At 36.7% G+C, this 25,269-nt stretch overlaps 1 protein-coding gene and 1 pseudogene across 2 annotated transcripts in view; one reads left to right on the top strand and one right to left on the bottom strand.

Annotated features, from left to right (window-relative positions):
- EMC2 (ER membrane protein complex subunit 2) overlaps positions 1-24,853 on the top strand; it is a 402,209-nt gene extending 377,356 nt beyond the window's left edge. Inside the window, exons 12-13 of one of the 2 annotated variants that reach the window (XR_004816012.2) lie at positions 22,711-22,817; positions 23,689-24,853. The gene's annotated coding sequence lies outside the window, so the exon portion shown is untranslated. Of the gene's footprint in view, positions 1-22,710 lie in introns of both variants that reach the window. The other variant, XM_035716635.2, reaches the window with a different exon arrangement.
- LOC112662387 (60S ribosomal protein L7-like) lies at positions 17,583-18,351 on the bottom strand (annotated as a pseudogene).
- Positions 24,854-25,269: the final 416 nt, after the last annotated feature.

Below are 25,269 nucleotides of genomic sequence, written 5' to 3' on the forward strand. Positions count from 1 at the left end.
GGCTCCCAGTGCATGGAGCCTGCTTCTCCCTCTGCCTGTGTCTCTGCCTCTCTCTCTCTCTCTCTCTGTGTGACTATCATAAATTAAAAAAAAAAAAATTAAAAAAAAAACTCCTGCAAATCAATAATTTCTTATGAATTAGACAACCTGATAGAAAGCTGTACAAAAAGACACAAACCCTTATCAAAGGAGAATACCCAAATGTCCAATAACCATAAAAAGTGCCAAACTTCATGAGCCATCAGAAAAATGAAAATATTCACAGTAGAAGATGACTTATCTGTAATATAAATGCATGACAAAACACTAGTATCTGGAATATGTAAAATGTTCCTGAAAATCAAATCAATAAAACAAAGTTCCTATTAAAAAATGGGCAAAAGACTTGAACAGGCCTTTCACAAAGGAGGAAATTCAAAGAGCCAATAAATATGCAAAGGTGTTCAACTTTTTTAATCATCAGGGAAATAAATTAAGAGCCACAATAAGATATCACTACATTATGACCACATTGCAAAATTAAAGTCTGACTTTAGCAACTGTGGGTGAGAATTTGGAACAGCATCTACTTGTAAACAGTGGAAGTTTGAATTAGTGCTACTGCTTCCTGAAACCATTTAGATGTTATCTATTAAAGATGAAGATAGGTGACTGATAACTCTCCAGTACCCCTAGGAATGTACCATAAATACATCTGCATGTACAAAAAATACATATGAATTCTCATAGCATTGTTTAAGATAGTTAACGACAGACAACAAGCCAAATGTCCTTTGATGGGTAAATAGGTAAATAATTTTTAGTATAGTCAAAGAAGGAATACCATAAAGTAATGAAAATGAATGGACTATGCAACATGTAACAATCTCAGAGAGAATCATGAAATAAAAGAATAGATCAGCATGACTTTCTTCAAAAGCAGAAAAGAAATAAACTAACATGTCTACAGACATGTGGTGGATGCATTATGAAAAAATAAGGAAATTGTAACATAACTATTATCACAAGAATCAGAATGGCAATTACCCATAAGATGTAGAAATTTGGATAAGAAGGGTTAGACGAGGTTTTCTGGGAGCTGGAGGTAATGTTCTCTCTCTTTACTTGGATACTGATGAATAATGTTCATTTTGTAGTGATTTATTTAAACTGTATACTTTTCCTATGTATATGCTATGCTCTACTTCCCAATTTTTAAAAGCTGAAATAAGAAAAAAATAAATAGTGGAAGAATATCCATTTTACTGGTATGGGTCTCAGAAAAGACACAGGCAATTCAGTTCTTCAGCATGACTACATTCCTAGAAGCACAGTCTAGAGTGTGTTGTATCTTTCTTTAGCTCTTCTATAACGAGTAAAATGAAAAAGCTGAAAAACATCAACTATTAAGGCGGATGTGGAATAAGTAATGCTCATGAACTTAGTGCGAATGTAAATTGATAGAACCACTTTGGAAAACTCTTCTACTAAAGCTGATTATATACACCTGTGATTCCATAATTCCACTCTTGAGCATTCACAGTAGAAATGTATTTATTGGAACACCTGGGTGGCTCAATCTATTAAGCAGCAGACTCTTGATTTCAGCTCAGGTCATGATCTCAGAGTGGTGGAATGGAGTCCCTCATGGGGCTATGTGCTCAGCGGGGAGTCTGCTTGAGAGTCTTTCTTTCTCTCTCCTTCTGCCCCTCCTCCTGCTCATACACACATGTTTCTTTCTCTCTCTCAAAATAAATATTTAAAAAAAAATGTTTTTATCAAAAGACATGTACTGAATATTCATAGCAGAACTATTCCTAATAGCCCCAAATTGGAAAATATACAAATGAACAGTAATGGAATGGATGATAATGGAATGAATAAATAAATGGAGATATTGTTATAAAATGGAATACTATTCACTGATGAAAATGAATGATCTATAATTACACACAGAAATATGGATGAGTCTTGCAACCATAATATTAAGCAAAAACTGCATATAGATGTCTCTATAAGTATATTAACAGGCAAAATTAACCTGTGCTTTTAGAAATCAGGATACAATTATCCTTGAGAAGGGAGAAATTGAAACGAGTCACAAAGGAGTGCTTTATAATATTCTTTCTTGATATGTGTGCTGATTAAAAGGCTGGGTTCAGGTTTTTTTGTCACTATAAACATATGATTTATGTGCCTTTCTGTATGATACATTAAACTTCTCTGAGAAATTTTAAAAATGGATTACATATATAAAGTTGTTAGAAATGCAGCTGGTATGTAGTAAGCTCTAAAAATCATTATCTATTATTAATTAGGTTATTATTAATGTTCTTGCTTATGAAAAGCAATAAGCCTAAGTTCTGATTCCTCATGTATTAAAAAAGGAAATTAGTAAATGTTAGAAAGACAAGAGAATTAGCCCAAGTTGAGGCTATCTCACTAACATAATCAGAATAATTGAAAAATGCATAACTTTGTTCTTAAATGAGTCAATGTGTTTTCATGCTATATACTACCTGTGGCACACATCCCTAAATGTGGGAAACACTTCAATTGATCAAATAATTTAGCTACTTTGAAGAGATTATTAACATCTTACTCACCTTGATAGACTCATCACAATGAGCTTCCCCCCAACAACCAGCAGTGTTCTTTTTTTTTTTTCCTCTGAGACTCATTTATGTCCACTTGACCTAACAACTGGCTGAATAATTTTGATTTATAGAATCTTCAATTCAATGATTATCTGAGTACTTGAGAAGTCCTAAAGTTTAATTGTAGCTCACCCTATAGCTTAATCCCATGTGGAAAGAGAATGACTCCTTATCTGGAGAATATAAGGCATTCTCTCACATTTTCAGAGAAGATTGCCTGTTGTTCTGTCGACACGCTTGTTAGTTAGTTAATAACTACTAAAAGAAGTCCCTTTAAATCAATAATAGAAAATATTATTTTCAATATCTCATCAAAGAATACGATAAAGGCATAGATTAATAGCAGTTTACATTGTTCCAAACACCATGACATGGCTTCTTGCTCACAGATCAGAGGATTAGCTAGATTGAAAAGAGAACTAACTAAAAAAATGCAATATTAAAATAAGCAAAGATTAATAGTAGTTTAGAACTCCATCTTCTGCAATTGCATGATTTTCTATTTGTTTATCAACTTTTCTCAAACACTGATAGTTGCATAGAAGATTATCTCATTAACTTTGAGTTTGGTTTCAACAATAATACAAAACAATGTTTTCAAATAGATTTCTAAGCTAAAAATGGTGCATTTTTTATGGACTCGGAGACAAAGGTTATCAAACAAATCATTGTGTACCAATTCTAAGGTGGATGAAGTAGAAATATCTGGTCAATGAGTGTTGACCTAATGGCTTTTAATTATTGAGATCAATGTAATATCTTTCTTCTTCTTGGTTTCTAAACCCTGTTTGGTAAACTATTTCTTCTGTGCTCTTAGAGATACCAGATGTTTGATTTGCTTTGACAGGTGTGTGTGGGAGTATCTGTTTTGTACTGCCCTTGCTAAAACAACATCTCCATTCTACTTAATTGACAACTCCTATAATTCCAAAGTCTATTACAAACTATAATTCCTATTTACCCTAACTCCATGGGTGTTTGACAGATGTGAAGTTGGAGAAAGAATAATCTCACCATGTTAGAAATTTCAGAATACCACTGAAATAATTCCAACTCTCTTTTACTGGCACATTCTTCTGGATCCTTAATTATACCCCTATTATCTGCCATTAAATCAAGTCCTTTCAAAAAAAAAAAAAACTTCCCCAATAAATAAAATGATTTGGCATTGGTCTCTCCCACTAAGAAACAGGTGCAGTAGCATACTGTCTTAGTGTGGATTGTAATGGAGAGTTCGGGTCCTGATGAGAAGGAAAACTCAGGTAAAGCCTCTGGGGATGTCCTACCAGGTTGAAACTTATAAAGGACATTTCTTGTACCTTGCCTTATATCCTATTGCTCACTACTTTTAAGTCCCTGCTGCAGCAATAAATTTTCACAGGTATAATTTGACAGCACAATGTATCTGTTGTTTTGGCTTGGGGAATTCTTGGATATGCAGCATGGGATGGATGTGAGCACTTATTGACACTCTACAGGGCATTTCCCACTTATAGTAGATAGAATATGGTATTTTCTCTCAGTGAAGTAGATAATCTGAAGCATATTATCTCTGAAACCTCAAAAGGTCTTGGCTGGATCAAGCATCAGTTGTCCACTACAGAAATCAATGTGGCATTTGTTAAGGGATTGGCTTTCCTTTTTCTATTTCACTTTCTAGTTTGTCATTCACTTCCCTAGTAGATTATCTACATGAAAATGCTTGTCTCAGTTTCTGCTTTCAAAGAAATCTCAGGCTAACAAAATCATAACTAGCAAGAAATGAAAAGTTGGAGAAGAGAATGGATGGATGTGTATAAGATAAACAAGATGTAGATATTTACCTTATCTTAAAATGTATCTAAAATAGGATTTGAGGCAGTTATGATCACTGAACAGGTATAATAAGCCACAGCACATTAACACAATCAAAAAGGCAAAAAAGTACATTGTAAATGAGAAGATATTTAGTCCCCAAGTTGGAATAAAATGGCAGCAATTGAATGGAATATTTGTACCTAGGTTTCCTGGCAATCAGGGCAAAAATGGAAGCATTCAACCTTTAGTGTTTAGTGGTTTAGAGTAAGCCAATTAGTCAGTAGCTATAAATGCATTCACATGCTGGACTCCAGAAGAAGTTGTTCATCTATAGGCACTCTACCCTATAAATGGAATATTGAAAATGTAAGGAAGGGTATTCTTAATAGCAGAGTTATAATAGAGATTATAGAGTCATTTTGTGAAGTTGCTTCATGTACTGTACGTAGTAGAACCAGAATATAATACCAAGAATGTTTAATTGTGAGCAAAACTGCCTCCTGATGAACTTTGAACAAGATAGTTCAATCCTGGGCAGGGTAGCTTGGCGGTTTAGCACCGCCTTCAGCCCAGGGCCTGATCCTGGAGACCCGGGATCGAGTCCCACATCAGGCTTCCTGCATGGAGCCTGCTTCTCCCTCTGCCTGTGTCTCTGCCTCTCTCTCTCTCTCTCTCTCTCTCTCCCTCTGTGTGTCTCTCATGAATAAATAAATAAAATCTTTTAAAAAAAGATAGTTTAATCCTGCACTTAGATAACTAAATTAACATGTGAAATATTCTTTTAATCATGTAATATAACATATTTATTGCAAATATTACCACTTCCCCCTGTACCTATGGCAGACATTCTTACTGATTATGGCATTCTTCCTCTTGATCTTGGATGCAATGTCTCATTTTCTTAACATGATACTCTACAGATAGTTTAATATTATTAATTATCATTTGTACATGTAACATGTACATCTGAATGAGAAAAACATATCTGCCAAAACATCATCTGGATGAGAAAAATACCCCTGTTAAAAATTATTTTTGATGGAGAATAATAACTATTAAGCTCTTCTGAGTCACAGTAAATGAACCCCAGATTTCACAGCCTCTTGAGGGCTACTCTTGGGACACATGATAGAATTTGTTCACTATGTTCAATACTGAGAACAAATAATGTGTGAAAATTGAGATTTCCAACATGACTAAGACACCTAAGAATCGTTAGAGGTACATTTTATCTCATGGTATAAAGAATATTAACATATGAAAATGTAAGACAAATTATATGTAAGGAATTTTCTTTACCCTAAAGAATCACTCTGCCAGAAAGATAAGACCCACAACAGTAGATGCAAATGTCCACCCAGCATTATAATAGCTATCGTTTCTTTAATAAAAAGAAGGCAGGCATGACACAGTGTAACTTACATTCTCAAGAACATTTCTGAAGTTCGTTCTCCGCTCCCCAGCTCCCCAACTCTCAACCCTTCCCACCACCTCAACTGCCAGTTGGTGTGGTATTTTTCTTGGAAATGCAACTGTTAAAAAAACCAAATCAAAACAAAATCCATCTACAATTGTAACAAAAGTAACAACAGGATGAAACCCTTCCTAGATCAACTGCTTAAAAATGGGTTATGATTCCTTTTTTTAAAAAATTTTATACACACACCTATGTGTGTGATGGCATTTAATAAGCTGAATGACAAGTTGTTCTAAAATTAAAATATATGAAAAGCTAATATAAACTCAAAAGGAATATCCCAGGCTGGGCATTCTTGACAAAGACAATATACCTAGAGCAAAAGTAGAAAAAAGTAAGTTGAAATAAAATTATCTAAGTATTTCAAGAACTGTTGCTATGTATTTGTGAATTAAAACTTCTAGTTCCTGAGGTACCTGGCTGGCTGGCTCAGGCAGGAGAGCATGTAACACTTGATCTGGGGATTGTGAGGTCAAGCCCTGTGTTGGGTGTAGAGCCTACTTTAAAAAAAGAAAAAAAAAAAAAGACTTCCGGTTCCTTTGAATAGGGGAGAGAGGCTAAACTTACTTTGCAAATCAAACAGCCTAATTTGCTAATTTGTGCTTATTAGAATTCCTTTTCTAGTACATTGATGTCATTTCTTCACTTGTTTGTCTTCCCTCTGAGGCTGCAAATTCCATTAGGACCTCACTTCTTATTCATCTCTTTTTTTACACCTCATAACTCTCACAGACACATGGCAGATGCGCTATTAATATTTATTTAGAAAATTAATCTATGAATGAATAAATTCAAATGACACTACACACTATGCTTCCAATTTACTTGTACTTTCTGGTTTCTCTCTAAAAGTCTGTGTTTTTTCAGAATATTCTCACTTCAAAGTAACTTGGTGGCAAAAGTAGAATTATAAACCCAGAGTTCTTCCTCACCGCCCTCCACACCATTTTAGTGACTGCCAAACACTCTTAAAAACTCAGTTCACATTTGGTCTAAATCATCTCTAATCACACAGAGGAGTAGAATTTTAGCTCAAACAAGTATACCGGTGACTTTCCTTACCTCTACACCTTCAATTGGAAAAACGGAACATATAGAATCAAGCACACAAGTATGCATACATTTCCATGAGAATAAGGCCATTACTTCATCTTTTTAAGTTCTTAACAGATATTATTCACTTTTAGAGAAAAATATTAGCTACTATTTAACAAGCATGTTCTATGCCAAACACTATGTAAAGCATTTATATGCATCACTTGATCTTCACAATATTCTTATGAAATAAGTTCCAACCTTATCCTCATTACATAGTTGAGGAAATTGTTTAGAAGGTTTAAGTTACATATTGCTCTTACATTGAAAGGCTTGGTTTCTTTTCTTTCTGTTTTGTTAAGATTTTATATATTCATTGATGAGAGACACAGGGAGAGAGAGAAGCAGGCTCCATGCAGGGGAGCCCGATGTGAGACTTGATCCGGGGACTCCAGGATCACGCCCTGGGCCAAAGGCAGGTGCTAAACCGCTGAGCCACCCAGGCGTCCCAAAAGGCTTGGTTTCAAACCCACTTGTATCTGATGCCATATGCCATAATCTAGTCTTACTCATTTTTATGTATCATCCAGCATGTGTCAAAGGGTCTGTTGTAGAGTAACAAAGAAGGAATGAATGAAACTAGAATGACCAAACTGTTTGAAAATATTTCACTTCAAACAGAGCTAATCCCCAAAGCCTTTGCCTTTGCTTTCTCCTGTTAGATTTCTGTGACTTCTTAACATCATAGAAATTAATATTCATGTGCATTTTATTTTTTAATTATTATTTTTATTAAATCTCAATTATTGAGTACATTTTTAAAAGAATAATTAACAGTGTTATATTAGTTTCAACTGTGCACTATAATGTTTCAACAATCATATACATTATTCAGTGTTCATCACTATAAATGTACTCTTAATCCCTATTATCTATTTCACCCCTCTCCCTACCCACTTCCCCTCTGGTAGCCACCAGTTTGTACTCTGTATTTAGAAGTCTGTTTTTTGGTTTGTCTCTTTTTTTCTTTGTTTTGGTGATTGCTTTCTTAAATTCCACATAGGCAAAATCATTGTGGTATCTGTCTTTGTCTTATTCTACTTAGTGTTATGCTCCCTAGGTCCATCCATGGTGTTGCAAATGACAAGATCTCATTCTAATTCATCTGCATTTTAAAAGTCCCCAATTGAGGGCTCTTGAGTGACTCATTTGGTTAAGCATCCCCTTCTTGATTTCAGCTCAACTCATGATCTCAGGGTCATGGGATGGAGCCCCTCATCAGACTCCCGGATGAGCTTGGAGCCTGCTTAAGATTCTCTCTCTCTCTCTCCATCTCCCTGTGCCCTTTCCTACTCTGGTCACACATATTCGCTTTCTGTCTCAAAAAAAAAAAAAAAATCCCCAGTTGGCATTTAACTGAAATGTGGATAAAATGGTGGTCTTCTTCCCACATATGCACCCTTCCCATAGCAGTCTTCTTTTAGTAGGCAATTTAGTTTAGGTTCATTTGAAACAGTCATCTTTTTTGATAATGTACAAATTTAAAAGATCAGTGAAGTGTGAGAGCTAAATGGATATAAAAATACAAGAACATATGCAGAGGGTGTAGAAAAGAGTCAGACAATACAGCATTTCTCAGCATGAGGGCTGCTCTGTCGCATTACTACTTGGGACATCTGTGCCTGCACCAAGCTGTCTCAGAGAAAGGCTTTGAGCCAAACCATCATGCAGACCTCATCCTCCACAATAGTGGTGGCAATGCTGCTATTCAGAAGCACCTGCCCATGAATACAATTTGCTCACTGGGGCTGCAGGAGCATCAGAATTATGCACTATCTCCATCTAATAACACCTTTGTAGTCACTCCACAGCAGGGGCTCTACATGGGTCTTTTAATATTCTTGCCCTCTGTAGGGAATAAGAACTATGATTTCTCTTCCCCTCACGAATTAAATTGTATTACCAGGTAGCAACGGGGCAGTGCCAACTGAATAAAATTGATGACAAAAGCAGACAGGAGAATTCCAATGTCCTCAGCTGTGTTTGACGGAGACAGATTTTATTTCAAAGGCACTAACTCAGCAAGGCATGAGCCTTAGTGCCATGCAAGCACCGTGGTGTTGCTCACTAAATCTAAAGCCAGGAGCAGCACAGACCAGGTATCACTTACTAACAGTCAACTTGACGTACAGTGTACCCATCTGCAACCAAGCCATGCCCTCTAATGTCCCCTTACAAATCTCTACAATTGCTCTCCTCCTGTATCTTTGGGTTTGTACCTGTGTTTTAATAAACAACTTCTTTAAGATAGGATATTGCATTCAGCTATTTCAATATTCCTAGGCATAACCATGGGGTTGGCTTCCAGATTACTAAATTCAAACTCGTCAGGCAGGTACATCAGTGACCTATAAATGAAGCATGCTGTGAAAATCACTTTCAAATTGTAGAAATACTGCTGCTTATTTCTGATAAGAAGATGTAATAAAAGGTTGGATAATATCTTTGGGATTCATAAATTACAAATGCAGTCTTTGTTGACACCATGGTATGTATGTTTGCCAATAGTCTATCCATGGCCCATGACTCATGCCTGTATTGCCAGTGTCATCACTACCATCTTCATTTACAACAGATATTAAGATAGCTTTTTCCAAAGTACATTCCTTGGAACACTAACACTGCATAATAGAGCTCTATGGAAACATCTACTGGGGAATGTTTTTGTTAATCCGTAAAAGCAAAATATGCTCTGTTGCATTTTTCAAAGTTATTTGATTAGAAATCTTTCAGAAAATATCTTGAAGGCTAAATACCCCATTAGAATTGCCATTTGAAGGAAGAATAAAAACAAATAGTAGCATAGGTTATTACTATCCGGATGTTCATGATGAGTATGAGGGAGAAAGAAGCACAACCTTTTCCTGTTTGAGCACTGCCTTTCCCCGAAAATTAAGATCCTGTACCTTGATCTCCATTGGAGATTCCTTATCTCACAGATGAGTTATATAGCAAAAATAATAAAGACTGCCTAAATTGTGCACTCTTTTATTTCCAGTGTTAGGCATGTAGGAGCTGCTCAGTAGGTAAATGCTTGTTGAATTAGTAAGTGAATAAATGGATGGATGAAAGAATGAATGAGTCTGCATATCCTCTTTCTGAATGTAGCCACCTATGATAATGCACTATTTTTCAAAAGTAAGTAGGCTGGGGCCCCTGGGTGGCTTAGTAGTTTAAGTGTCTGACTTCAGCTCAGGTCATGATCTCATGGCCCTGGGATCAAGCCCCAAGTCAGGCTCCCTGCTTGACAGGGAGTTTGCTTATCTCTTTCCTCCCCCTTTGCCCCTTCCCCGCCACCCCTGCCCCCGCCCTGCTCATACTCAAATAAATAAATGAAACCTTAAAAAATATATATAAGTAGGCTGTATCAGAACAGATGTTTCTAAGTCACCGCAATGGCTCTGCTCTCCTCTCTATAACTTGTAAATAATGAAATCACATGCGTGTTTCAAAATGTCAGCCTCTGTTGCTGGCTGTGTTGTTACCATGGCAACATAGACTATGACATTATAAGCTATGGTCTCTGCCACGGCAACTATTTGAGAATTACTCTGCAGAATTCCACAATGAGCGGAATGAATTCCACAATGAGATATTGTTGTTATGGATCCCTATCCAGCCCCGGTCTGAACCTGGCTGTGCATGTACCTGAGAATGAGGTTTACTTTACATTACCTTCTTTTATTATTCAGAGCCTAATATTCCAGTTGCTAAATAATAATTATTTTTTTAATAATTATTTTATCTTCCTCCATTTGCTTCAATTATGCTCACAGTACAGAAAGTTAGAAAATACCCTCAAGAGCACTGATGCTCAGAATTTGGGATTTTATGAACTAGAAGAACTCATTAAACATTAGAGGAATAAATATCTGCTTGTCCACTTTTATTATTGCTAAGTAAAGACAAAAATTTTTAAATAACCACCCCTTTCCCTAGTTTTATAAAGAATGGACACTTTGTCCCCTCAAAGCAGTAAGGATAATTTAAAATAAGGGACATTTTTTAATTTGAAGAAGCCTGTAACATAAGAGTCACATTGCCTTTATTCATTTTATTAGACTGCTGAACATTTTATCATGGACATATGCTGATTGTTCCACAAACACATATTTGAAAACTTCTTCCCAAGGGGACAGTAGGAAAATAAAAGTGAGTATAAAACATGTGAGGCTTTAGTTTAAGATGAGGCCAATGGTCTATACAACCTAAAACTCCATCTTGTCAGTGGCTCCAAGTAGCTTACCACACCAATCTCCAGTGTTGTGTTGAACCTCACAGAGATTCTCCCCTCCTCCCCCAGCCCCTACCTCTGCACTCTCCCTCCCAGCAGACAGCCTCACTTCCTCTCTCTCAAGAAAACTGAGACAAGTTTCTTGATTTCATATATACAAATTATCTAAATCTCTACACATCTTTTTTTAGGAGTATAGGCCTTCTATTTATTTCCACTTGTTTGAAGTTTTCAATCTCTACTTCTTCACTGACATCTTTGCTCCAGCCTTCACCTTCTCTTTATTCACTTCTCCCTAGTAAAGTACTAAATCTGATTTATCTTGATCCATATTAATTGTGCATATAACTACTGTAGCCCCCCTCCAAAAGTAATCAATTCCCTTCCATTTCTCACTGTAGTTCTCATGGATTTTTAAGAAGGCCTGCGTCTTCTCAGTCCCTCTCTCAAAGTGTAAGCAGATTAGGCACGATCTACCTCTCTGGTAGGACCAGCCAGGTTTATGCCCTGACTGTTCTCGCTCCTCCACTCACCATAGATGGGGTAAATCAGGTCAGATTAGTGCTTGTGGTCTTGGCTGTATGTCATCAGAGGCCCACTATGTTTTCCAATCTAGAGATTTCCAGTGAGCCCTGAATAAAGCTGTGATCTCCATCATGCAGACTGGTCTTTATGTATATACAGCGTTGGCCAGAATCTTGGAGAGTCAGAGTTAAGTGGTAGAATTTGGACCTAGCCTCACTCCAAACTCCTAATAGTTTATACCCCTCAACCCCATCTCCTTTTGTGTCCACCTCCTGCAATCTGGTTTCCCCACCCACAGAACACCCAACCACTCTGGCAAAATCTCACCAGTGTCTGTCTAATTGTCAAATTCAATAGCATATGTCAGTCTTGTAATGTTTTTATATATCTTGAAAATCTTGAATTTTTAAAAAGTAAAATATAAAGTTTTTTACATCTTGAAATCTTGAATTATTTTAGCTATTACTTTCTTCTTCCCTGTTCTGATACTCTGACCATTTTTTCTTTGAAATTCCTGAGTCTTATTCTATAGAAAACACTTTGTTTACTTTTACTTTTCTAACTACTTCTTCACAGATTCCTTCACTAAATCCCTTAAATGTTAATATGCTATTAAGCTCTAATCTTGACCTTCTTCTAATATGCTATTAAGCTCTAATCTTGACCTTCTAATTCTGTTACTCTTCTGCCATTACTTCTGCCACTGGACTGACTTTCAAATCTACATATCCAGTATGTCTGTTCCTGGACAACCAGTTAGTTCTATGTTATCTTTCTGCCTGTTCAAACTCTCCACCTAGATAAATGATAAGCATCCCAAACTCTTTTTCAAAATTAAATCAATCATTCCCTCATGGCAACATGAGAAGTTCCACTGATCTGCTCCCCAACGAAACTGGTAAAAATTATTTTTAAAAAACAACCATTTAAAGCCTCTGTACTTCTAGGTATATACTCAAGATAAATGAAAACATATATCCACACAGAAACATGTACAAATGTTTATAGCCACTTGTATTATTATTCATAATAGCCAAAAGTTGGAAAAAACCTAAATGTCCACTAGTGGGTAAGTGGATAAACAAAATTTTATATATCCACACAATGGAATCTTATTCAGTCAGAAAAAGGAATGGAATACTGATACATGGATGAAACTTGAAAACACTATGCTAAGTGAAAAAAGCTACTCACAAAAGACCATACATTATATGATTCCATTCATTCCATTCATATGAAAGTCTAGAATCTATAGAGACAAAATAAATTAGTTGTTGCTTAGGGCCATAGAGGGAAGAGTAGGTATATAGGGGAGGTGATAAGTAAAGGCACAGGGCTTCTTTTTCCTTTTTGACAAAAATATTCTAAAATTGACATGTCATGGTTGAATATATCTTTGAATATACTAAATGCTATTGAATTGACACACTTTAAATAGGTGAATTTATGGTATGTGAATTATATCTTAATAAATCTGTTTTTAAAAATGAATTGATCATTTCCACTGAAGTCTGTTTATTCTTGTCTTTTCCTAAGTCATTCTCTTAATCACCCAAGATAGTAATTATCCTACAAGCTATTCTAGACTCCCCTCTTTACCTTTACTCTAGTGCCCAGTTCTTCATCAATTCCTTCCTAATCTACTCCCTAAAATCATTCTGACCTGTCCTATTTTCTCCACCTCTATTTTATGCTCTCAGTTCATGGTCTCATAAATATGATCTCTCTTGATATGCATCCCTGTCCTAAGAGTTGAGTATGAAGGGAATGGTATTGGAGTTGGTGGTGAGGGTGAGAAGGATTGATTGAGGGATGCATTTACTTGTACTCCAGAGTTTTTTTGTTTGTTTGTTTGTTTTTCTTTTGCTGTTTTACTTGAAATATTGTAGACAGTGATAATAATGGCAGGGTTCTGCTCCCATATCTATACCTCTTCTCTGCTTTTGATTTCTTTCTTCCTTTCTCTCTTTTTTCCTTTCTCTCTGTATTTATGGTGTTCTTTTATATATATATACTGATGCATTGTAAGCCAAATGAAGGAATATTTTATCCCTCTCATTTCTCATTCCCAAGCAATAAAAAATTCCTGTTTATTTTACTCCTTTCAGGACAAAAATTAGAAAAACTTATTTCTCTACACACAAATATGTATAATTGTTTGGAGTGTCTCTATATTAGTTTTAACAACCTGTGGAAATTAAAAATCATAACAAGAAAACTGTTGGGAATAAATAAGTTGAGGGATTTGACTTACAACTAATTTTTGGTAAAGAGGATTATTGTGAGGATAAAGAATTTTACTACTATAGGGTAGTGTTGTCTATGGAAAAGGAATTGTGTTGGATGATGTTAGAAGGTGGAGGAGGGAGAGTAAAGTATCCTCCAGACTGAGAAGACACTTTGGAACGAAAACTTGAAGCAAGCCACTCCATACCATTTATACAATTCTATTCAGGGTAACTTACTGACAGGGAATAGGGCAAACAACTATCCAGTTGCTGCACATATATTCTTTACGAAGTCCAGACCCTAATTCACAGCTTTTATAGAGTGAGGGGATGTGCAGAGGTCATTGAGGTCAAAGAGTTTAACATTTAACAGACTTCATGGCACCATCTGTGTACCAGAGGGAAGGGAGGGGAAGAAACTATGTTATCTCTGCTAGTTATCTAAACAGCTTTACAGAGGATCAAAGCAAACCTGCTTGCATGGTCAGAGCATACATTAATCTTCAAGGGGCCCAAAACACATAGCCCTAAGAGAACACATAGACATGAACAAATGGAGGACCAAAAATGGAGTCAGTTTTGTAGCACTCTCACAGGTGACCAGACTTAATGACAATGATTAATACATTAACTGTTAAAAAAAATAGCTATTTTATAATAAAAATCAATTGAACACCAATAATAAATTTACAAGAAAAAAAATCATTGTTATCTACTTGTTTGGAAGGTGAAAGGTACAATGGTCAGTAGATTGGAAAACATAATTTGGCAAAACACATGGTAGCTCAATAAAGTTCAAACTCCTATGCAGTAAGTGGTTTTGGGGACAATATTAAATTGGATGAACAACATCTGAGGAACAGGGGACCTCAGATTTGCAAATGTAGGAGCTAGATTCTTTTTTTCCTTTCCCAAGGATGATTTGCCACCAGAAAGCTCTTTCTAAATGGGTAATAATATTCCTGTCTGTAAATATGTACACTGTCACTGTAGGTAAGCCATGTGGGTAGCCAGTATAAAAATCAAAGTTTTACCTGGTCATTATAGACACAGAACAAAGGGATTTAGGTGATATTAAAAAGTATCTCCAAGTTTAAATAACAAAGAGCACTACTTCCCACTATTGGGGCCTGTCAAGGAAATATGTGCTTTGGTTTATCAGTTAAGATTCCCTGCATGGGGATCCCTGGGTGGCGCAGCGGTTTAGCGCCTGCCTTTGGCCCAGGGCGCGATCCTGGGGACCGGGGATCGAATCCCACGTCGGGCTCCCAGTGCATGGAGCCTGCTTCTCCCTCTGCCTGTGTCTCTGCCTCTCTCTCTCTCTCTCTCTGTGTGACTATCATAAATAAATAAAAATTTAAAAAAAAAAAAAAAGATTCCCTGCATGGAGAATGGTTTTTGTTTTTTTCTTTTCAAGACTCCATCTTCCCCACATAGCAGTTTATAGCATCTCTTCATATATAAAACAGCATACAATCAAGTTGATGTTGCTTTAATCAGAAAATAACAACTTGTGATTAGTCCAGCATCATGTTTCCTGTGTCTGATAAATTGTAGTTTCCTTTGGCTATAAATACAGATATATCAGTCTGGTACCAACAGACTCTAATATTATCCATTTCTTCCATCTTTAATGCATCAGATCTCTTGGACTGTGCATGTACCTTACTTTTTAAACTCTCAGAGGACACATTTTTCTCTTAGTTTATTTTTTAAGATTTTATTTATATATTCAGGACAGACACAGAGAGAGAGAGGCAGAGACACAGGCAGAGGGAGGAGCAGGCTCCATGCAGGGAGCCGGATGTGGAACTCGATCCCCAGACTTCAGGACCACACCCTGGATCAAAGGCAGGCGCTAAACCGCTGAGCCACCGAGGGATCCCCATTTTCTCTTAGTTTTAAAAATTTTTCACTCTAAGGAAGCTAATATTCCTTTGTTATTTATCCTCTCTTCATGCAAGAAAATGCATTTTATTGTGTATCTGACCTGCATTCTTTTTCTTTTATTCTTTTAGAGAGAGAGAGCATACTCACATAAGTGGGTGGGGAAGAGGGAGAGGATCTCAGACTCTGTGCCAACGTGGGGCCCAATCTCAATACTAAGATCATGACCTGAGCCAAAATCAAGAGTTGGGTGCCTAACCAACTGAGCTATCCAGGTGCTCCTGACCTGAATTCTTGACACATTATTTGCTCTTCGTGAAATAAAGAAAAGCAGTTTGTTTATTTAAATAACTATAGTTAGGGGCACCCAGGTAGTTAAGCCTCTGAGTCTTGATTTTGGCTCAGGTTATGATCTCGAGGTCAGGGTTGAACCCCTCCTGGGACTCCATGCTCAGGGAAGGGGTCCACTTGAGAGTCTTTCCCTTTCCTTCTGTTCTTCTACCTCCTTAAACACACATATATAAATAAATAACTATAGTTATATGTTTGCAAAGAAAGTTTATATTTAAAGTTACATTATTTTTTTAAAAGATTTTTATTTATTTATTTATTTATTTATTTATTTATTTATTTATTTATGATAGGCAGAGAAAGAGAGAGAGGCAGAGACACAGGCAGAGGGAGAAGCAGGCATCATGCCAGGAGCCCGACACGGGACCTGATCCCGGGACTCCAGGATCGCGCCCTGGGCCAAAGGCAGGTGCCAAACCTCTGAGCCACCCAGGGATCCCCCTAAGGTTACATTATTTAATTAATGGCTTTCTCCATTTTTTAAAAAAGACATTTTGTTAAGAGCTTACCCAAGCACCTAATATCTGGGTATGATTTTTAATTATCTGTTCATCTTTACCTATAATAAGACATTCTCAGTCTAGGGAAGGTTGGCACCAATTGTCAGAAAAGATCAATCAGTTATTTCCTGGATGAACAATTTTTACAATGAAGAGCAATTGGCCAATCACTGAATGCTTGACATGTGTAACTATCCCAAGAAAAAATATTCTGTAGTCCCTGCTCCCTCAACAAATTTTCTAGATTAATATTACAGGAGACAAGAAAGTTAAACAAAAGAAATCAATGTTTTGCTAAGAATGTAACAAAAGGCAGCAAATGAACAGGACCGAAAGCATAAAATACAGTCAATCTAGTTAGAATTGATTTATCTTCAAAATAGAATCAGCAGCTAAAAGATAGGTGCACAACTTTTTTAATATTCCTCCAGCACTTAGGCAAGCCTATATAACCCAGGATGTCCAATTCACCAATACAAATGGAAGGAATTTGCTATTTTGCAATGAAAGATCTGTGCTATGATCAGTATTGTTAGAAAGAAAAAAGTATACCGTGTATGTGTGTGTGTGTGTGTGTGTGTGTGTGTGTGTGTGTGTGTGTTCATAGCAGGCTGTTGGCCTCAGATCTCTCTGTGGGATCTGCTGGCTCTGGCACGTGTCTTGAGGTCTCCTGTTGCCCTCTCACAGTAATATCTAGATCAGAGTTTTCCAAACTTAATGTCATGTGGAACACTGTTCAGCATGAAAAAAATAATAATGTTCCATGCTCAAATAAGCTTGGGAAACTATTAAAGAAAGGTAAGGAGGCTTTGTTAAGATTTTCCAAAGGTAGTAAGAGACCTTTTCTTTTTTTTCCTGTTTAAAAGTAGTCATTTATTAACTGACCAGATTACAAAAATAATCATGGTAGGTACCTTAGTTCATCCTTCTAATAAGCCTATTGATCTGGTCTTCCCTGTTGCCAGCATCTCCACCTTCTACAAAATGGGTGGTCTTTTTCTTCATTCCGCTGTGTGGAGAAGATAATTTGAAGGGCCATAAAATGTTGTTTGCTTCTTTGAAACGTTTTCCAATGGTATAGATCTCGTGAATCAGATCCTCCATGCAGATGATGCCATATTTACCAAGGGATCGGGCAATCAATGTGTTATCTGTCAGGGCAATTCGCTTCTTGTTGATCTTGCCATAACCACGCTGGTAGATCAATTCATTCACTGACTTCAGATTTGGGTACCCCAAATCTATATATGGTTCCACAATCCTTAGAATGTTAACTGAAGCCTTATTGAACTTAACAAAGGTGCCATTGAAGATTTGGCGAAGGCAAAGAAGCTGCAACACCTTTCAAACCTTTGGGCTCGCACCATTGATACCTCTGATCCTGATGACAAATGCCAACTTGGGTTCTGCAGGCGCGTAGAAGTTGCCGGCTTTTCTCGCCATCCTCGCCATGCGAATCTCAGTTCTGTACATCTGCCTGTATTCCTTGTGGTAATGCTTAGCTTTTTCATAGATAGGCATCCTCCTTGTCTTTCGAAGCATCTTTTGGGCAAACTTTTTTCTCAGACGCTTGATCTTCAACTCTTGTACATTGTGAATATTTACAACTAATATATTATGCTCTCTTTCATTTTAGTCACATTCAATTCTGGAATTTCCATTAGTATCTAAGTAAAACGTTCCGTGGAACACAGCTGGGAACTTTTGACACAGACTCTGGGCTCCTAGGGCCTTTTACCCAAATATTGCCCTCTATCTTAGCTCTTGAGATTATGCCACTCAGGAGGCAAGAAGCACACCAAACTCAATTGCCCACCTGAAGGCTCTTTAGACCCACCAGCAAGAGGCAGTCCTGATCTGTGTTATATCTGAAATATGATAGGCAAACCCTTCATTAGTGGAGTCAAGAGACCATGATCTCCAACCAAAAAATGAGGTGTTGTAATCCTTGACCCTGACACACATACCACAACCATCCCCTCAATTCTCCATTTCTCTGTAGGAAAGAGTAGAGTCCAGTGGGATAGGGAGATTTTCATGTCTCCTGTTGGGCATTAGACCATTACTACAAATGTACTCATTCTTTTTTTTTTTTTTTAAATGTACTCATTCATAGCTACTGGGTTATAGCTGTCTGTATGGTACTATTCTAACCACAGAACAGCACAAACTTTGCAAGAAAGCTTCTAATGATACTTTATTTAATTAATACCTTCTTTTAAAAAGATGCCTAAAACTAAGGCATGGGGAGGAGTTATGTGAAATCAGTATGGTCTAGCTAAAATACAGAAGAATGTCCCACTGGCATCAGGAATCATCTAATGCCTCATTTACAAAGAGTGCCTGCTGGCACACAATGTTCAAATTTCCTATAGATTGGCAGAAAAAATAATTATTGTGACTCTGCTGTGCATAGAAGTAGGAACCTGGTCACACAAGACTTCATTTTCAATAAAATCCCCTAAGGAGATATAAAAGGGCAGCAAATGAACACTAAATTTTATTCTTTAGTCAGTTTGGTGAGTCATAATAAATGCTTCCTTCTGAATTATTTTTTCTTAGAAAATAATAAGACTGATCATGTGAAGCATACTGGAGGAGTAGGAAGTACACTCATTATAGAATCAAACAGACCAGGGGTTTGGATACTAGGTCTGTCACTTCCTAGCTAATTACCTTGAATAAGTTTATTAATCTTTCTCAGTTCTAGTTTGTTTGTCTATAACATGAGGATAAAAATATATAAATCAAATGATCAATATGTGAATATCTCATGTAATGTTTCTGGCTCATAATAGGAATTCCATAAATTAGGTATCTCTAGGCCGAAATGAAAACAAAGCAAATAAGCAAATACCAAAATCAAAATAGCACTAACAAGAACTATCAATCTTGTGTCTATGATGGTTGTTACTCTACAGTAAAATTCTTTTATCTAATTTGATCATAGGTCATATCTGACAAGGTGTAGCATTTTTATGGTTTGAAATGAGCTAGTCTCTGACAGTCAGATCTAGCACTGACAAGAGTAGAATTAATCGCTCCAGTTAGTAGACAGGAGCCTTATTCTGTCTAGCTGTAGGGGGCTTTAGCAAGACAAAAATTCACATCTGGGAGCTAAGGTTCGGGTTTATTTTTAGATTTTATTTTAAAGCCAGTCTTGAAAACAAAGTCCTGTGCCATTTGACAAATAAGGTAATAAATAAACTGATGGATGATGTTGTAAAATATGATTAAAATCAAACATGCAATAGCTAGTTTAAATGCTAATGTTAATTGTTTTTGGAACACTTCCACTTAAAATTTTAGGATAGAATATGCCCTAGACTTGTTCGAGCCTAGACTGTGCTTTGGTGTGGCCCAGAAGTCATTAACCTGGTGTACCCAGCCCTCAACTTTATGAAACATGGTAGCAGAGACCTACATATTAGAGATGAAATGCAGCCAAGCTGCTCTAAAGCAAAAATATTTCCTTGGAGGTACTTTAAGAGAATTGGGATGTAGATTGGGAGGTAACCTCTATCAAATAAGTGTTTGTTAGAAAACATATTAGTTAAGAAGTATAACATCAGAGTAAGTGCCAGGATGCTCTGACATACAAGTCAGAGTTTGAGTAGAAAAATAGAACCACTATAAGTGTCACTGGAATCAGGAAATTGATAGAGGAATTAAGGTTTACACATATGTGGAAGGAGCTGGAAAAGTGAAGGGCTAGCAGGCTGAAGGATTGGGAAGCAATCCATGATGACTTCAGCCTGACGTACTAGAGTGGGTGGAGAACTGGAATCTGAGAACCACTGATTCTGGTCACCAGGACCCAGAAGACAGCAACCACAGAGATATCCATAAAAAGCCACCATGCCTTGCTGCCGTGCTTTCTGAAAATATGGCTTCCTCCTCATTTTTGCCTTCCAGGTCTCATAGTTCCTCTCATAAATAGTCTCTGAAGCCAGGATCATGCAGGTGAGGGATCTGGGGAAATGTAGTTCCCATCCTTGCAAGGGAGGGTGATGGTCCTGAGTTGGTAAGAGACAACCTGGTTATATTTTGTGCTGAGATGTCCTGGCTCTCCTGGGGATGATGACAGCTGTACAGAATGTTTGGAAAGATATCCGTCCCTTGGGATCACTTTTAGCATTTTTCATATAGAAATTCTTATGAGAACTATGATTTTAAAAAAAGAAGCAAAATGACTTAGTCAAAACACTAAATCAAGAAAAAAGAGAAGTCAAACATATATTGAGTATCTTTTGTGTGACAGGCATTAGGTGATTTACAGTTTTTATTCCATTTGCTCTCACAACATAGATTGTTGCTTTATTTTTTCATTTTAGAGATAGGGCAACTTCATTTTAAAGGTGAAATAAATGTCTCCTGAATAATTTAACTGGTAGATGATGAAGTATATGGAACCTAGGTTGGGTCTAAACATAGTGCTATTTCTACCATGCCATAATACATCCTATGAAGGGGATAAAAAATTTTGACATTGCTTTTAGCAAACACAAATATTTTTATATTAATAAAAGCTACACTGGCATTTGTTTAACCTTCAGTGTGTATTGTGCAGCCTACCTGCATCAGAATAACTAAGAGAATTTGCATTTAAACTAGTCTCTAGGTGATTCTTTACTCTGTAGTTTAGGAATCACTGATTTAGATATTTCCTCAGTCATCAGAGTGAATATTGAATCAGGAGAAAGGGCCAGTTTTACTGCAACTAGGATATATTAACTAGCAGGACATATTAAAATACAGAATTATGCAAAGTTTCTGTAAAATACAGAATTAGAGGCAGTTCAAATTCCTACCCGTTTTGTCAATATTGTTGCCTCACATAATCTCCTTCCTGGAGTTAAATAACACATTCCGACTATTTCCAAATCAAATGGAATCTGGAACAGAAAAGCACAAATGTTTACTTCTTTCCAGGTACAATTATCTAGGGGCATAACACTTTCAAATATATATTAAATTATTTTAATATATTATTTTCATGGCCAGCTAATTGTCACATGTTTATCAAACAGCCACATCCTGCAGTCAGGTAGCAAAGCACTTGAAACCATTTTGTTTGCCTACACAAGAATCTAGTACATTCAGCTCTCCGGTGACCCAGCAGACACTACAGTACTTCATGGTACTTATGCTCACTCAGGAACTCTTATAACCCTGTGCCTCTGGTTCAATTTCTCAGTAGAATATAATGACCTTAATTGGAGAGACATCTTTTTTTGATGGAGAGATCTTCTCCAGATTGGAGCTTATGTTCTAAATGCATGCAAGAACACAAGGAAAATTATATTAGGAGAATGACCATCAAATTTCAAATGGATCACCTAGAAGATTTAACCAAAGAGGAAATCCCTAGTCATGCTATTCTCCGTGGAGCTAAGTAATTGTGCTACTGATTTGCTTGTTTGGCAACCAATATATTCTAAAAACCAGATCTTAGGCCTAGGATGTCTATACAAAATGAAAGCACAAAATATTTGCGTAGAATAACCTAAAAAGAATATCAGTTAAGCCTAGCCAATTAACTAAGCATTATAATTGAGAAACATAATGAAAATTATTTATTTCAAAGCTTCCTGAAGACAATATAGACTAAAGGAGATTCTTATAATTCCAGACATTTCAAGTGGAAAAAAAGTCAGTTCATTAAAGTTCCATCTTTGGCTCATCTGCTCCCACTTATCTCATTCTTTCCTATAGAATAGGTTTGTTTCTACCACCTGGGAACCATGAAAATCCAGACCCATATTCCAGGACTGCCTTACTAATAAAGTCTCCTAAGCGGTGATTTGCTTTATGCTCATTGTGATACTGTTTCCTCAGTTCTTACAGGATCTTTTTGATCATTTTGTCTGGATATCAGACTGTGTGTGTCTGCGACCTTTTTGTCTTTTGGTTTTCTGTACCCATCTCATCTGCCTTTTGGTATTCTTGATCTTTTTTGTCACTTTTTTTTTTTTTTTAGAGGGGAAAGCAGAAGGAGAAGAAGAGGGAGAATCTTAGACTGGCTCCACGCCAGGCATGGAGCCCAATGCTGGATTCCGTCTTACAACCCTGAGATCATGACCTGAGGTGAAGTCAAGAGTTGGATGAACCAACTGATCCGTCCAGGCACCCCTTTCTTGTCGCACTTACACATGCTTCAGACTCCAGCCTCTTGACAATCTGTTCCACCTGGGGGCTTTTGTGGTTTCTCTAGCCCACTCGAGTCCCTTACCTATTATTGCAGTCACGTGGAAGTTTATACCTGATTCTAATAGATAATTAGACTCACAATTCCTTGACTAAAAAATCAACTATTCAGAAAGATTAGTTAACCAGTCTTACCCCAGACCTCTATTTCCTCACATTTAATGTGTGGCTTTTTGTATCTTTCTCCTAAGGTAGTTTTAAGATTTGAGCGAGATGATCATGAGAGGCACCCAGTGCCTACACATGTGTAGTACCGCTCACTTAATAAGAATTTAAGCAGTGATGCTAACATATCTTTTTTGATCTTATTACTTCTATATTGCTTTGACACTTAGGTAAATTTAAGACATTTTTCTGTTTCATGAAATATTTCATCTATTCTTCCTAAAATAAGTATAATGTTAAATAAATTTTTTAAATCTCCAGGAAAAGAATTTTATGCTCTTTTCCCTTGAAAGACTCATTGCCTAGCACCAGGCTGGGCATGATAGTAGGTGTACAATAAATAATTACTGAAGTGAATTAAAGTGAATGGGGAGCTGGAAGAGTTTCGATAGCAGTTGCCAGGCTGCCTGTTACATGTTATTCCTGACAGAATGTCTTCCATGAATTAATGATTCAGAACACCAGGTGGTCAGCCACAAGCTTCCTAAAAAGGGAAAGGAGCGGGAGGAGAGGAGGATTTTCGCATGAAAGCTTTAAGTTTCACCACAGTGAATTCAAAATTCTTCTTTCTTGCTTCCAAAACTAGGCAGCTGGTGTCACAGCTTCACTCCAACTGTTAGTAGGGGCAACGATGTCTGGGTTGCAAGGCATGTTACTGGACTCCATCTCACTCCCACACTGCTTCCAGGTTCTAATGATTCCAAAGATTCATTTACACTTAGATTAACCTTGATAAATAAAATACTTATATGTCTCCAGTTTTTAAAGAATCGAAGTGAATGAAAAACTATAAAAGATTTTAAAACCCCTTAAGACAAACTTGGCAAGAATACAGCAACTTGGAAGAAAAAAATTTACTGGTGTCAAGACTCTTCTCTATTTTACAGTCATACCCCTTTGGAGTCCCAAGGGTCATATAAGGGCAGAGAGCCCAGTTTGGCTTAAGAACTTTGGAATGCTTTATTGAGCTTATGCCTGCCTAGATAGTAAGAACAAAGCCATGGCTCTCCCAAGCCTAGCCCCAAAGAATATATATTTTGACCATAGCTTATTTAAACATGCACATGTGCACACACACATGCATGCATTTTTCTCATTGAAATATTGAATAATATTCTTAAAAAAAGAAATATTGAATAATACTCATATATAAGCATCCTCTCTCATCATCATAGCAACCTATGGACCAAGAAGATGAGCTTAAAGAGACTGCCACCTTTATCCCGATTTAAATAATTTGACTTTGCAGATCTCAGCTTTTGGAGAGCTGTTGGTATCTTATGATGTATAGCATCTGTCCATAAGCTTGAACATATTTTCAGATTGATTGTGCTCTGCTTGACACCCCAGCTTATATACTCTTCTACATCTAGCAGAAGTAGATCAGACAAATATGATTACACAAATCCTACACATTAACCTGATAAAGGGAGAAAGTAAGATGCTATCATGTTTTAAGACAAGAGAATGCAGATTATCACTAGTTGGTCCTATTTAATAATTAAGAAATTGTAGGATGGAGTGCCATGGAGAAAAATTATATTATATTTGAACCTAGACCCCTACCACCTACAGGACAGTTCAAAGAGCTCCCTAATTCTAATCACTCATTTAGTGGGAATTACGCCTGCAGTCAATCAGAACTTCTGCAAGTTCCTTTGATAACTCAGTTCTGTACTGATACTGTGGTGGCATATTTTGGGGAATAGTCTTTAATAGAATGTAAGAGAATAAAGTGATTCCAGTCTAAAGCTTTGGTACTGGTATTTCTTGAGTAGTATTGTTACTACAAGTCTGTTTGAAATATTGATACTTAATTTTGATTTAAAAGTGAGGACACCAGATAACAGCAAGGTACAGCCAAGTTAGTCTTTCTGGGCAAAGACCAACTGTTGGTGAGAATGTAGAGCAACTGGAACTCTCAAATTTTGACAGTAAGAATACTGTTGAAAACAGTTTTGTATATTTTTATGCAGTTAAATATAGCCTTGCCACATAATGAGAAATTACGTTCCTATGTATTTACCCAGGAGAAATAAAAAACATACTGTATTTTGACACAAATACTTATAGTCCAATGATCATAGCAGCATAACTCATAATTAAAAACTGGAAACATGAATGAACCCAAAATGTTTATAATTGAGTGATGAAAATATGGATGGCT

The sequence above is a fragment of the Canis lupus genome, chromosome 13 (assembly GCF_003254725.2).
Source record: "Canis lupus dingo isolate Sandy chromosome 13, ASM325472v2, whole genome shotgun sequence".
NCBI lineage: Eukaryota > Metazoa > Chordata > Mammalia > Carnivora > Canidae > Canis > Canis lupus.